This window comes from Pinus tabuliformis, chromosome Q (genome assembly GCF_031772625.1).
Source record: "Pinus tabuliformis cultivar Carrire ecotype Pingquan chromosome Q, CPIR1, whole genome shotgun sequence".
NCBI lineage: Eukaryota > Viridiplantae > Streptophyta > Pinopsida > Pinales > Pinaceae > Pinus > Pinus tabuliformis.
This window is the reverse complement of record NC_142296.1, coordinates 36,014,433-36,019,589: the sequence shown is the minus strand read 5'-3', so window position 1 is coordinate 36,019,589 and position 5,157 is coordinate 36,014,433. Positions and strand designations below refer to the sequence as shown.

Sequence of the window (5,157 nt, the reverse complement as noted above, 5' to 3'; positions counted from 1 at the left end):
CTATTACAAGATTTCCAGGATCTAGATACTTTGGGAAAATCACCCACCCCAACATTAAGTTGGACAATTGTCCAATGACATTAATGGTAGGGGTGTCTTTCTCTCGCCTTCCCAAAAGTTTGAAACACTTCTCCTTGATTGAATTGTTGTAGATGGGGACATCTTTGATAGATTGGAGAAGCGGGATTATGACACAGTTTTTTCAACTCACCTAGAAGTTTAGTCTCTTCTGGGGTGTGCTAGATATGATGGATTAATCTCTGAGGAAAAGGAGGTGGATTTTCTTGAGGGACACTTTCCTCTTTTTCCTCTTCATGCCCCTCAGGTGGAGATGGAGGTTGGTTATCCAGAAGCACTCTTCCAGAACTAAGGTTAATTTCATGAATTTCTACATCATATGCAAGGTAGGATGTTTCTCCATTGTAGAATTTTTGTGCATGTCTATTGTTCGTGTTTGGATTTGGTTGGGAAGGCATTTGAGATTGTTTAGGTGGAGCAGGGTGTAGGAGCTGTGGTTGAGATGGAGGTGGAAGAAATAGAGCTGGAGCTTAGTTGTATGGGGGCCTCCACCCTTGGGATGGTGCATTCCACTGAGGTTGTGGAGGAGCATATGAATGAAATGGTTGGTTGGCAGATTGGGAATGGTATTGAGGTGCAAAAGACCAGGGATAAGGTGTGGACCACGAAGGATGAGTGGGAGGACACCAGGAGGGAATGGATGCATTCTGATTAGGATAGTAATATGAATAGCATTCCCCTTACATGCCTTGCTGGTATGGTCGAGGTCCTTGAGGCCTCCTTTGATTGTTGTAGCAGAGTTGTTCAGTCACCCCTTTAGTTCTATGATACACAAATTTTAATCCAGGCAGGGAAGGGCACTTTTCTGTGGAGTGCTTTTCCTCACAGACCGAGAAAATTTCTATGAGATTCAATGGACATTCATTTCTAGGGTGCCTCTTGGTGCATCTAGGGTAGAATATAGCTAATGCTCTCTATTCTTCCTCTTGCTTCCTCTTGATCTGCATGGTGTCCATTTGCAGAGAAAGGGTATTCACGATTTCACTCTTAAAGTCTTCCAACATGTTCCCAATTTTACTTTTTATGGATGTGTTGGAAGAGGACGAACTGGCCACAACTTGACTAGACCTACCCTTCTTTCTAGCTTCCCTAAAATGATTCTTGAAAACTACCTTGATATCGTCATAGGGTAACTGGTAGATGTCCCCTCATGACAACAAGATTAGGGTCTTTAGGAGATATTACTTGATCCCCCTAAGAAGGACTAGCTTAAGCGATTCAGTATCAAGGGTGCACCTAGCCGTTTTGTAGCTGAGATGGAAGCTTTCCTCATAATCTTCTAAATATTCATCATGTCCCAAGGTCGTTCTAAAATTTTTCTCTTTGGTATCTTTGGATCTGCAGTAGTCCCTATACTTATTGTTGAAGGCTTGTTGCATTTGAGCCCAAGTGGTGATACTATCCCTAGGTAAACTCATGAACCAGTGTGTTAGCGCTTGAATTTGCCTCAGGCTGAAGAAGGCGAAACTCAAGGTAACATCAAACCACTTAGCCTCGTAGCTAGCCCTACGAGGACAGGAGAGGGCTCTCTCCGGTCTATCTCAGCAAAAAGTTTTCTAAAAGGGGTTGAGATGACTTTAAAAGAAACTGATTTTAGGCTAGTAAATTGATAGAAAAAGGGGTTTTAATGGATGATGGGGTTTTCTGGGCTGCATGGGGCAAAGAAACAACTTGAACAGAGAAATATAATCAAAACACAGATTATCTCCTGAGGCAAGGTAGGCAAGAAATTTAACATCACATTGAGATTAAATGGAATGGCAAGACTGCTGAGGAGCTGACAAGGGCATAGAGGATGAATCCTGGTCAAACATAAGAAAACATTAAATATGAACAAACTTATAGGCAGAGCATAAAATATTATGAATTCTACCTAAACACTTCATTTGTTCAATTGGAAATGATCATGAAGTGAAATGAAAACATAACAGGTTACATATGAAACAGAAGGAAAACTTATGCTAAATTGTCATACCACAGGAATCTCAGGGGTCAGAGCTGTATTTTTCATTAAACTCTCTGTCAAAAACTGTACAAGTAAGCTCTCTGTTCTCCTCCACCAGCTCTCAGAACTCTCTCTCTTTTTTTCTACACTCTTACAAATGATTATTTAATACATTAAACGGCTCAGAAGAAAACCGATCCATGAAAAGATGGAACTGTTTCAACTGGCACTATGAAAAATAGTAAAAGCCACTCATCGATTCCTAAAGATCAGCGCATACAATAAATAGACCAAAAATTTTTCCCTACAGGTCGATAAAAAATGAGCTGTTCAACTATAATTGCAAGAATCCCTCTAATGGCCGACAAACTGGAGTGCAGATCTTTTTGACTTATTAACTGAGGTCTTGAAATAGAAATCGAATGTAATGTCTTCGGTTGTGATGTATATCTTCGTTCCAATTTAAAGTATTTTGGATCCGTTTGAATAGCGCTCTTGGGCCATATACCACACCCTTTAAGCAGATCCTTGAAGCACATTTTGATAGGAGAAAATCACTACAGGTCAATGCTCAGCTACAGGAGGTGTAAATTATTTATGGTCGTTTTTACTAAGAGACCTGGCTTTTGCGCACAGCTTTCTGCATGGCATTTCGAATGTGATCCGAGATATGTATGAAAAACCATTTCTGCGCGATTTCATCTAATCCTTTACACAATCCTGTTGGCCATCCAGAGCTGTCGAGATGGCCCTTGTTTCCTTCATTGCATTCATCCCCGGATGCTCTAAGAACTCTCGACACAGACTCAGCTCTCTGCTGAAGTGTGGAAATATCAAACTCCATAGGTTCGCCGACAACAATATTAATGTTTTTTTTTTTAGACAAAGAGGAAGAAGTGGCCTTCTTCCGAACCAGTGCTTCTCCGGCATTACCTGTTCAAACCCACTGTGTACAATAGGAAGAACAATTGGTGTAACAGAAGCACGCACAATAAGGCTTGCAGTTCCCCACTTTAACCTTCGTATAGGCCCACCATCTTGTGATACCTTGCCCATTCTCCTTTATTAATGAGATCAAGAGCCTCATTCATATGTGTCTGGTAAATGCCAACACCTCTTGTAATAGGGATGCATTTGCCAAGTCGAAAGAAGTATGTAAAGAAAGGATTTGTGAAACAAATGTCCTCAGCTATGACAGTCCAACGAGCTTGCTTCCAATTCGTAATAGGAGAACCCTTAAACCCCCACATAAGTGGATCATCCAACCATGTTTGTTTTCTTCAAATTGTTATATTATCAAAACATAAATAAATTTGAAGCAAATTGTCGAGTGGAGCTAGAAATGCGGGTTTGTTGGGCTCTTGCTCTTGCCAGAGCCTATTCATAAAGCTCTTCATACTGAGTAGCAGAAGAATCCCAGCTAAAATCTATTGTTATCGCCTTCTTAACAAGTTCTAGCCACCAATTTGGCTTTTTCTATAGTAAGTAATAGCACGATCCAATGCATGGTTTAGTCCTTGTTCATCAGCTGCGGAGAATGTAAATCCAACCATAGCACCCACACTAACCCAATAGAAATGAGCTTTCCCAAAGAGGCCATGACTCTGAAGAACAAATTGCCCAATAGTCATGTTTGAAGAGAACGGCTTTTCCCAGCGGGGAGCAAGAAATTCATTGACTGTGATTGCTGTCTCTGCATAGGCTAATGGCGAGATCCAGTAACCCCATAGCCACCATTTGGGAACTGAACTTCGTGGAATAATAAATCCACTAAGTACGAAGATAATCAATAGACAAAATGAGCCTCCACTGTTAGATATGACCATCGTCCGGCAAATCCCAGCTATAAGGCGAAATAATGATGATGATAACTGATGCAGACAAAAGAGAGCTAGAAATTGCCCAAAAAACCTGCTCACTTCAGGGGCAAATCCAGTGACATAATATGTAATGGCAGTCCAAGCAAAAGACTCGATCAACGACACAGGAATTTTCAAGACAACTGTTGGAATAGTGTATGTCCATGCTGGGTACAACAAAATGTCTCTCTGTTTGAAAAATACGGGCAGTCGAGCCATAGTCATCGTTATCTCCCGCATAGCCATTGAACATATTGATAATAAGTGAGAAGAACAGAGCACCCAAGTAGTAATTTCCATGCTCCATGTCGATTTTCATTCTTGTCCGGATGAAAACTGACATTGTAATGCAGGCCACCAAAACCATCTGTACAAACATGAAGATATAGAGGAAACTTTAAAATATAGTCTACTTGAAGGTTTCCTCTCAAACCTTCAATTGAAGTTGCTTTTACAAATGTGTCAAAATCTGCCTTTGGAAGGATGCCTGCTTGTTTTTCTCGTTCATCACACCATGGATCCATATCCAGCAACTGAGTCGATGGTTCCTCCTTGCCATTTACACATGCCATAACATCCTCCTTTTCCCTGTGCAAAGCATTTTTATTCCCTACAGGCTTTTATTCTGTACTTTTAGATAGAACATTGAGAGGCTTTTTCCTATAATCACCTTTCACCATCCAAGTACCTTCTTGTGCGTCTTCAGGAGCAGGCACAATATGGTCATCAGTTTCCTCAAATCCATCCCAAACCACATCATCAAACAAACTTGATGATTTCTTCTTCAAAACAGGGTTTTGAAGAAGAATCAATTGACTGACAAGACGGAGTCTAACATCGGCTCCACTAGGGATGGCAGCTGCCGCTTTTTGGAGGTGCCAAGAACCGCAGAACTTTGGGAGAGCAGACAGTGCCTCCATACATTGGGCAATGGAGTCCATTATTTCAACAAATCAACACAACTGAAGACTCAACTTATTAACTGGAACTAAATTGTTTGAAAGACTAATTCGGCAAACTTCAAACTAAACTGTAATGAAACTGGAACAAAATGTTGCCTTTTGGCTGCTTATTTATTTACAACATCTACCCTACTTTGCTGTAAAAACAATAGATCAGGTAATACTAAAATGCCAGATCAACCATTCAAGTAAACCTGAAAATGATGCCGCTTGAGAATGCTTCCACCAGGACAGAGATGTTATTGCTGGCAGCCCTTCATGCACATAATGAGCCTGGTCACGTACCAGACAGCCTGATCTATCAATCAAACTG

General features: G+C 40.9%; 1 pseudogene; it reads right to left on the bottom strand.

Moving 5' to 3' along the window:
- Positions 1-2,633: 2,633 nt before the first annotated feature.
- Positions 2,634-4,101, bottom strand: LOC149218154 (ABC transporter G family member 33-like; annotated as a pseudogene).
- Positions 4,102-5,157: the final 1,056 nt, after the last annotated feature.